This window comes from Mandrillus leucophaeus, unplaced genomic scaffold (assembly GCF_000951045.1).
Source record: "Mandrillus leucophaeus isolate KB7577 unplaced genomic scaffold, Mleu.le_1.0 Scaffold1345, whole genome shotgun sequence".
NCBI classification, from domain to species: Eukaryota; Metazoa; Chordata; class Mammalia; order Primates; family Cercopithecidae; genus Mandrillus; species Mandrillus leucophaeus.
In genome coordinates this window covers 276,110-287,352 of record NW_012101305.1, presented here as the reverse complement: position 1 = coordinate 287,352, position 11,243 = coordinate 276,110, and positions in this window count along the sequence as shown.

The following is an 11,243-nucleotide window of genomic DNA, read 5'->3' as shown; positions in this document are numbered from 1 at the left end:
AACGCAGAAAAGACATCAAGAAGCCTCATCGTAACAATAGCAAATTAAAAAGAAAACAAACAAACCAAAAAGCATCAGCTCTCTGAGATAAGAAGGAACCCACACAAGAACTCCAGCAATGCAAAAAGCCAGAGTGTTTAATCACCTCCAAAGGATCCCACTAACTCCTAATGGATCCTAACAGAGTCAAATGTTTGAAATGACAGATACAGAATTCAGAATATAAATGGCAAACTCAACAAGATCCAAGAGAAATCCAACACAAAGAAGCCAGAAAAATGATCCAAGATTTGAAAGTACAACATAGTTACATTAGGAAAGAACCACATGGAATGTCTGGAATTTAAAAATTTACTTTAAGAATTTCAAAATATGATCATAAACCTTAACAAATGATTAGACCAAGCAGAAGAAAAAAATTCAGAGCTCAAGGATTGGTCCTATTAAATGACTCAGTGGAAAAAAGAAAACCTAAAGACAAAAGAATAAATAAAATGAACAAAGCCTTTGAGAAATACAGAATTATGTTAAGTGACCAAATCTATGACTTACTGGCATTACTGAGACAGAAGAAAAGAAGATAAGAAACTTTGAAAACATATCTGAAGATACAATTCAGGAAAATTTCCCCAAAGTTGCTAGAGGGGTTGACATATAGCTAGAAGAAATCTGGGGAACTCCTATGAGATACTATACAAGACAATGATCCTCAAAGCACTTAGTGATCAGACTATCCAAGGTCAATGTGAAAGAAAAAACTATAAATGAAGCAAGAGAAAAGGGTCATATCAGCTATAAAGGAAAATCCATCATACTAACAGTAGATGTATCAGCAGAAATCTTACAAGCCAGAAGAGATGGGGGCCCACTTTCAGCTCTTTCTTTCTTTTTTTTTTTTTTTTTTTGAAATGGTGTCTTGCTCTGTCGCCTAGGCTGGAGTGCAGTGGTGCGATCTCGGCTCACTGCAACCTCTGCCTCCTGAGTTCAAGTGATTCTCCTGCCTCAGCCTCCCAAGTAGCTGGGACTACAGGTGCGTGCCACCACGCCTGGTTAATTTTTTATGTTTTTAGTAGAGATGGGGTTTCACCATGTTAGCCAGGATGGTCTCAATCTCCTGACCTCGTGGTCCACCCCCCTTGGCCTCCCAAAGTTCTGGGATTACAGGAGTGAGCCACCGTGCCCAGCCTCAACATTCTTAAAGAAAAGAAATGCTAGCCAAGAATTTCATATCCTAACAAACTATGTTTCATAACTGAAGGGAAAATAAAGTCTTTCCAAAACAAGCAATTGCTAAGGGAATTCATCACCACCAGACCAGCCTTACAAGTGATGCTTAAGGGAGTTCTAAACACGGAAACAAAATAATGGTACTTACTATCATAAAAGCACATGCAAGCACAGAGTCCACGAAGCCCAAAAGCAACTCTATAGTTGAAACTACAAAACAACTAGCTAACAAGTTGTTACAAAACTACACGTCAATATTAACCTAAAAAGTAAATGACCTAAATGCTCCACTTAAAAGACACAGAATGGCAAACTGGATTTTAAAAAGCAAGACTCATTCTTCTGCTGTCTTCAAGAGACCCATGTCACATGTAGTGGAACCCACAGGCTCAAAGTAAAGGGATGGCAACAGATTTATCACAACAAATTCAAAACAATAAAGAGGAGGGGCCACTAATCTTGTAGCAGATAAAATAGACTTTAAACCAACAACAGAGAAAAAAGGACAAAGGGGGCATTATGTAATAATCAAGAGTTCAACTCAACAACAAGACTTAACTACCTAAATAAATATTCAACCAACGTTGGAGCACCGATATTTATAAAACAATTACTTCTAGACCTAACGAAAGACTTTAACAGATGGTAATGGGGGGACTTCAAAATCCTACTGATAGCATTAGACAGATGATTGCAGCAGGAAACCAACAAAGAAATTCTGGTCTTAAATTCAATACTTGACCTATTAGACCTGATAGACGTCTACAGAATACTCCACCCAATAACCACAGAATGTACATTCTTCTCTTCTACACATGGAACATATTCTAGGATTGACCACATGCTCAATCATAAAGTGAGTCTTAATAAATTCAAAAAATCTGAAATCATGCCAAGCATCATCTGTGATCACAGTGAACAAAAATGGAAATCAATACCAAGAGGAATTCTAAAAAATACACACAAATACATGGAAACTAAACAACCTGGTCCTAAATGACTTCTGAGTAAGCAACAAAATTAAGGGAGAAATAAGTTCACTGAAAAAAAATGAAAATAGACACACAACATACCAAAACCTGTGGGATATGGCAAAAGCTGTGCTAAGACAAAAGTTTGTATTGTTATACATCCACATGAAGAAGATAGAAACATCTCAAATTAATGATCTAACATCACGTCTAGAGGAAGGAGAAAAACAAGAACTCAACCTAAAGCTAGCAGAAGAAAAGAAATAACTAAAATCAAAGCAGATCTAAATGAAATTGTGACCCAAAAAATCCATACAAAGAATTGTGACAAAAAGTTGGTCTGTTGAAAGGATAAGCAAGATCGACAGATAATTAGATAGATCAATAAAGAAAAAGAGAAGATCTAAGTAAGCACAATCAGAAATGTTAAAGGTGACATCACAACACAACGGTTATCACAGAAATACAAAAGATCAGCAGAGTGCATTATGGACACCTCTATACATACAAACTAGAAAATCAAGAAGAAATGGATAAATTCCTGGAAACACACAACCTCCCAAGATTGATCCAGGAAGACACAGAAATCCAGAACCAACTAATAATGGTAATGAAATTGAATCAGTAATTTTAAAAAATACACCAACCAAAAAATGCTGTGGACCAGGTAGATTCACAGCCAAATTCTACCAGACATACAATGAAGAGCTGGTACAAATCCTACTGAAACTATTCCAAAAATTGAGCAGAAGGGACTCCTCTCTAACCAACATCTGGCAAAAACACAACACCTACACCCAAATCTGGTAAAAACACAACAAAAGAAGAAAACTGCAGGTCACTATCCCTGATGAACGTAGATGTAAAAATCCTGAACAAAATTCTAACAAACCAAATCCAGCAAAACATCAAAAACTTAATTCACCATGACCAAGTGCGCTTAATCCCTGGGAAGCAAGGGTGGTTCAACATATGCAAATCAATAAATGTGATTTACCACATAAACAGAATTGAAAACAAAAAAACATCTGATCATCTCAGTAGACACAGAAGAGGCCTTTGAAAAAATCCAACGTACCTTCATGATAAACACCCTCAAGAGACAAGGCATCAAAATAATATATCTCAAAATAAGAGCCATCTAGGACAAACCCACAGCCAACATCAGACTGAATAAGCAAAAACTGGAAGCATTCCCCTTAAGAACTGGAACAGATAAAGATGCCCACTGTCACCACTCCTATTCAACATAGTACTGGAAGTCCTAGCCTGAGCAATCAGGCAAGATAAATAAATAAAAGGCATCTAAATGGGAAAAGAGGAAGTCAAATTATCTCTCTTCACTGATTATATGATTCTATACCTAGAAAACACTAAAGATTCTATGAAAAAACTCCTAGAACTGATGACTCAGCACTCTCAGGATACAAAACTAACATACACAAATCAGTAGCATTTCTATTCACCAATGTTGAAGCTGAGAACCAAATCAATAATGCAATCCCATTGCCAATAGTCATACACACAGACACACACACACAGACACACACACACACACACAACTACCCAAAAATACATCTAACCAAGGAGGTGAAACATCTCTATGAGGACAACTACAAAACACTTCTAAATAAAATTATGGAAAAACATTCCATGGATCATGGATTCAAAGAATGAATATTGTTAAAGTCTCCATACTGCCCAAAGTGATCTACAGATTAAATGGTATTTCTATCAAATTACTGATATCATTTTTCACACAATTAGGAAAAACTATTCTAAAATTCACATGGAACCCAAAAAGAGCCTGAATAGCAAAGGAAATCCTAAGCAAAAAGAATGAAACTGGGAGTATCACATTACCTGACTTAAAACTATACTATAAGGCTACAGTAACCAAAATAGCATGGTACTGGTGCAAAAATATAGGCATAGACCAGTGGAACAGAATAGAGCCTCCTGCAATAAAGCTGCATACTGATCTTCAACAAAGTTGACCAAAAAAAAAAAAAAAATGGGGAAAGGACTCCCTAGTCAATAAATGGTGCTGGGATAACTGGCTAACCATATGCAGAAGAATGGAACTGTACCGCTACCTTTCACCATATACAAAAATTAACTCAAGATGTATTAAATCCTTAAATGTAAGATCTCAAACTATAAAAATCCTAGAAGAAAACCTTGGAAATACTCTTGTAGACGTTGGCTTCTGCAAAGTATGATGAAGACCCTGAAAGCAAAGGTGACAAAATCAAAAACAGACAAATGGGACTTAATTAAAGAGCTTCTGCACGGCAAAAGAAACTATCAAGAGAGTATATAGACAACCCACAGAATGGGAGAAAATATTTGCAAACTATGATTCCAGCAAATGACTAATATCCACAACCTTTAAGGAACTTAAAAAAAATCAATGAGAAAAAACAACCCCATTAAAAAGTGGGCAAAGGACATAAACAGACACTTCGCAAAAGACATTCAAGTGACCAACAGACATAAAAAAAAATCGGTAAGCATCAGAGAGATGCAAATGAAAACCGCACTGAGATACCATCTCACATCAGTCAGAATCACTATGATTAAAAAAAAAAAAAAAAAAAAAGTAACAGATGCTGGTGAGGCTGTGGAGAAAAGGGAACATTCATACAATGATGGTAGGCATGTAAATTAGTTCAGCCACTGTGGAAAGCAGTTTGGAGATGTATCAAAGAACTAAAACCAAAATTGCCATTCAATGCTACACTCTCATTACTGAGTATATACCCAGAGGAAAATAAATTATTTTACCAAAAAGACACATGCATTTGTATGTCTATCGCAGCACTATTCACAATAGCAAAGATACGGAATCTACCTGCTTCCCCATCAATGACAGATTGGATATATATATATATATATATATATATATATATATATATATATATACACACACACACACACACACACACACACACATTACAGAATACTATGTAGTCATAAGAAAGAGTGAAATTGTTAGAGTAGGTAGTTAGGCAGATATGTGCAGGGCAGGAGAGCTCCCCTACCACTCAGGAATGTCAGGCGACCATCAGGTGATGGTCAGGCTGTTGTTAAACAATCTCACTAAAACAATGATTGGTCACAGCTAGCACCAGGGAAAGAGGTCTCCTAATAGATAGAAAACACCTGAAGCTGGTGATTAGCAGCTTCCCAATAAGATCTCAGGAGATGGGTGAAGAGGCTCAAGCATGCACACTAAGAGGCAAGATAGTGGAGTATAAACAATATATGACCTCCCTCTAAGAACACTAGACTGAAAAGGGAAAATCGCTTCAAGTGATCATGCACACAACTTCAATAAACGCACTGCACATGCGGCGCCTCCCAAGTGCTGACAGGCCACCATACATGCAGACAGCCTGCTCCAAGGGAAGAACGAAGGGAGAAGAAACACAAATCCTGGAACCATGCCAATGTATAAAACCTCAAGGCAATGGCCAAATGGGGCACTTGGATCTCTCAAGTCACCTGCTTGGCCCTCTTCCAAGTGTACTTTCTTTCACTCCTGCTCTAAAACTTGCCTCAGTCTCTCCCTCTGACTTAAACCTATTTCTGTCCCTCAGCTGAATATTCTTTCCTCTGAGGAGGCAAGGATCGAATTTGCTGCAGACTCATCAAATCTGCTGCTCCTAACAAAATCTTGTTCTTTGCAGCAACATGGATCCAGTTAGAGGACATTATCTTCAGTGAATTTATACAGAAACAGAAAATCAAATACTGTATATTCTCACTTATAAGTAGGAGCTAAACATTGGGTAGAGTTGGACACAAAGATGGGAACAATAGACACTGAGGACGCCAAAAAAAAAAAGCGAGGGAGTCGGGCAAGTATTGAAAAACTCTACTGAGCACTTTGTTGCTACTTTGGTGACGGGATCATTATAAGCTCAAACTTCAGCATCACACAATATACGAATGTAACAAGCCTTAACATATACACTTTTAATCTAAAATTTAAAAAAAAAAGTTTATTTTTAAATATGTAACTTAAAAACTTGGAAGCCCTGAAATTCTTTCCCCAAAAATAATGAAAACAATTTGGACAACTCTTCAATACAAAAATGATGCAAGTCACCTTCTTTTAACTTTATGGCCAACAGTGATATTAATTTCGTATACGAAACTTAAAAGGAATCAAACACATATTCTATCATTCCACATATCCTGTTTGGATTTTATACAAAGTAATCAAGTATTTCCTGTTAATTTGAGAAATTTAAATTGACTATTCACCAATACTTTTGGACTATTCATTTAGTAAAAGCTTTCCTTTATCATTGTAAAAGTATGATACTCCTTCAATGTTGACTGTTGTGAGATATTTAATTTCCTATCTACTCAAAAGAAACCATTGTAGATCCAGTGGACAAAAAGTCTCATTAAGCTCCGAAATTAAATCTCAACTGCAAACAAGTTGGCTTAATCTCATCTCCATAAGATTTTCATCTTCAAGTGACTTAAAGATTTATATATACTTAGTGTATAATTATTCAGATGAAAATAGATAATAAAGAATATTAACAAACAAATTCTGGCCAAGCGCGATGGCTCACGCATGTAATCCCAGCACTTTGGGAGGCGGAGGCGGGTGGATCATGAGGTCAGGAGTTTGAGGCCAGTCTGACCAACATGGTGAAACCGCGTCTCTACTAAAAATACAAAAATTAGCCGGGCGTGGTGGCGGGTGCCTGTAATCCCAACTACTCAGGAGGCTGAGGCAGGAGAATCGCCTGAACCCGGGAGGCAGAAGTTGCAGTGAGCCAAGATGGTACCACTGCACTCCAGCCTGGGCGACAGAGCGAGACTTTCCGTCTCAAATAAATAAATAAATAAACAAAAAACATACCAGATGCCAAAGGTGAAATAACTCATTACTTTAAACCATAGATTCTCAGATTCTAACACAGGATAATAAATATCTTCCCAGGGGGTAGGGCCAAGATAGCTGACTAGAAACAGCGGCGATCCGAGGCTCCCATTGGAAAAAACCATAATAAGCGTGTGAATCCTTACCAGCAACCAAGCTGTGGCGGTTCTCTCATGGGAACTGACTAGGAGGCTGGCGTGATCCACGGAGAGGCAGGAAGAGCAGTTTGGTGCAGTGGCCCACCTGAGAGCCACACGGGGCAGGGGAGCCCCTACCCCCCAGCGAAGGGGATCAGTGAGTGAGTGTGCTACCCCACCAGGAAAACCGTGCTTTTTCCCGGAACTGTGCAACCCAGGGATTGGAAGATCCCACTTGCAAACACATACCACTGGGGCCTAGCGTCCCAACCCACCCGGGAGCCACGCAGATTCTCAACAGCCTCAGCTGGAATCTGCTTAAGCCTATTGACCTCCTGCGGGGGTGGGGCGGGGAGCTCCTGTGGGGGGAGGGGTGACCAGCACCACAGCTGAGGCTGTCTGCTGTCTAAGCCTTTTGAGCTCCTTAGGGGAGGAGCAGCAGCCAGCACTGGGACTGATAATTGCCTAACAAGCTAAGCTTCCTGGGCGAGGGAAGGGTAGCACTCATCTCTATAGCTCCTGGCCGCACTTTTCCCCTGCTGGAGCCAGGGAGGCTGGACGGCTTTGTCCCAAGACGTGCCCCCCACAGCCCAACACACCCGCTGTGGCAGACTGCAGCCAGAGTGCCTCTTCAGGCCTGACCCTGACACATCCTTCCTCACTGGGTGGGAATTCCCTGCAGGAACTCCAATAACTTCAGCCAGAGGCTCAGGGACAGAACCTAGATCTCCCTGGGCTTTAGACCCTATGGGGAGGGGTGGCCACAGTCTCTGTGGACCAGCAGACTTAGTCTTTCCTCCTGATAGTTCTGAGAAATCCAGGCAGCCCAGACAAATGGGTTTTCCCCCAGCAAAGCACACCCCCTCCACCAAGGGACAGTAAAAGCGCTTTGTTAAACGGGTCCTGTTCCCATGCCACCCAACTGGGTGAGACCCTCCAACAGGGGTTGTCAGACACCCTATACAGGAGCAATCCCACTGGCATCAGGTTGGTGCCCCTTGAGGTCAGAGGTCCCAGAAGAAGGAGCAGGCACCCATCTTTGCTGTTCTCCAGCCTCGAGTGACATCTCCAGGCACGGGAGCGAACCAGATGAATTGGGCTTGAAGTGAACCCCCAGAAAAATGACAGCAGCCCTACAGAAGAGGGACCTGACCATTGAAAGAAAAACAAACAGAAAGCAACAACAGAATCAGCAACAACAAAAAGGTCCCCACAAAACCTTATCCAAGGGTCGGCAGCCTCAAAGATCGAAACTAGACAAACTCACGAAGATGAGAAAGAATCAGTGAAAAAACACTGAAAACCCAAAAGGCCAGAGTGCCTCTTCTCCTCCAAGTGATTGCAACATCTCTCCAGCAAGGGTGCAGAACTGGACAGAGGATGAGATGGACGAATTGACAGAAGTAGGCTTCAGAAGATGGGTAATAAAAAACTACAGTGAGCTAAAGAAACATATTCTAACCTAATGCAAAGAAGCTAAGAACCCTGATAAAAGGTTAGAAGAGCTGCTAACTAGAATAATCAGTTTAGAGAGGAACATAAATGACCTGATGGAGCTGAAAAACACACCAAAAGAACTTTGTGAAGCATACACAAGTATCAATAGCTAAATCAACCAAGTGGAAGAAGATATCATAGTTTGAAGACCAACTTGCTGAAATAAGGCATGCAGAAAAGACTAGAGAAAAAAGAATGAAAAGGAATGAACAAAGTCTCCAAGAAATATGGGACTTCGTTAAAAGACCGAAACTATGATTGATTGGAATACCTGAAGGAGACAGGTAGAATGGAAACAAGCTGGAAAACATACTTCAGGATATTATCCAGGAGAACTTCCCCAACCTAGCAAGACAGACCAACATGCAAATTCAGGAAATACAGAGACCACCACTAAGATACTCCATGAGAAGATCAACCCCAAGAAACATAATTATTAGATTCTCTAAGGTCGAAATGAAGGGGAAAATGTTAAGGGCAGCCAGAGAGAAAGGCCAGGTCACCTAAAAAGGGAAGCCTATCAGACTAACAGTGGACCTCTCAGCAGAAACTCTACAAGCCAGAAGAGATTGCGGGCCAATATTCAACAAGAAAAGAATTTTCATCCTAGAATTTCATATCCAGTCAAACTAAGCTTCATAAGCAAAAGATAAATAAAATCCTTTCCAGGCAAGCAAATGCTAAGGGGTTTTGTTACCACCAGGCCTGCCCTGCAAGAGCTCCTGAAAGAAGCAGTAAATACGGAAAGGAAAAATGGGTACCAGCCACTGCAAAACCACACCAATTATAAAGATCAAACTGCATCAACTAGTGTGCAAAATAACCAGATAAGATCACGAAGACAGGATTAAATTCACACATAACAATACTAAACTTAAATGTAAATGGGTTAAATGCCCCAATTAAAAGACATATACTGGTGTGTTGTATTCAGGAGACCCATCTTATGTGCAAAGACACACAAAACAAAGGGATGGAGGAAAATTTCCCAAGCAAATGGAAAGATAAAAAAAAAAAAAAGCAGGGGTTGCAATCCTAGTCTCTGACAAAACAGACTTTAAACCAACAAAAATCACAAAAGACAAAGATGGGCATTACATAATGGTAAAGGGAACAATTCAACAAGAAGAGCTAACTATTCTAAATATATATGCACCCAATACAGGAGCACCCAGATTCATAAAACAAGTTATTAGAGACCTACAAAGAGACTTACACTCCCACACAATAATAGTGGGAGACTTTAACACTCCATTGTCAATATTAGACAGATCGAGGAGACAGAAAATTAATGAGGATATTCAGGACTTGTACTCAGCTCTGGATCAAGTGGACCTAATAGACATCTACAAAACTCTCCATCCCTATTCAACAGAATATACATTCTTCTCAGTGCCACATGGCACTTATTCTAAAATTGACCATATAATTAGAAGTAAAACGCTCTTCACCAAATGTAAAAGAACTGAAATCATAACAAACAGTATCTTAGACCACAGTGCAATCAAATTAGAACTCAGGATTAAGAAACTCACTCAAAACTACACAATTACATGGAAATTACATGGAAAGCTGCTCCTGAATGACTCCTGGGAAAATAATGAAATTAAGACAGAAATCAAGAATTTATTTGAAGCCAATGAGAACAAAGAGACAATGTATCAGAATCTCTGGGGCAGAACTAAAGCAGTGTTAAGAGCAAAATTTATAGCACTAAATGCCCACATCAGAAAGCCAGAAAGATAGAAAATTGACACCCTAACATCACAATTAAAAGAGCTAGAAAGGCAAGAGCAAACGAATCCAAAAGCTACAGGAGACAAGAAAAAACTAAGATCAGAAAAGAATTGAAGGAGACAGAGACACGAAAAGACCTCCAAAAAATCAACGAATCCAGGAGCTGGGTTTTTTTTTTTTTTTTTTAAATTAACAAAATAGATAGACTGCTAGCTAGACTAGACAGAAGAATCAGGTAGACACAATAAAAAATGATAAAGGGTATATCACCACTGACCCCACAGAAATACAAACTACTATCAGAGAATACTATAAACACCTCTATGCAAATAAACTAGAAAGTCTAGAAGAAATGAATAAATTCCTGGACACATACACCCTCCCAAGACTAAACCAGGAAGAAGCCAAATCTCTGAACAGACCTGTAACAAGTTTTGAAATTTGAGCCAGTAATTAATAGCCTACCAACCAAATAAAGTTCAGGACCAGATGATTTCACAGCCAAATTCTACCAGAGTACAAAGAGCAGCTGCTACCATTCCTTTTGAAACTATTCCAACAATTGAAAAGGAGGGACTCCTCCCTAACTCATTTTATGAAGCCAGCATCATCCTGATACAAACACTGGGAAGAGACACAACAAAAAAAGAAAACTTCAGGCCAATATCCCTGATGAACATCGATGCAAGAATCCTCAATAAAATACTGGCAAACCAAAACCAGCAGCATATCAAAACACTTCTCTACCACAATCAAGTCAGCTTCATC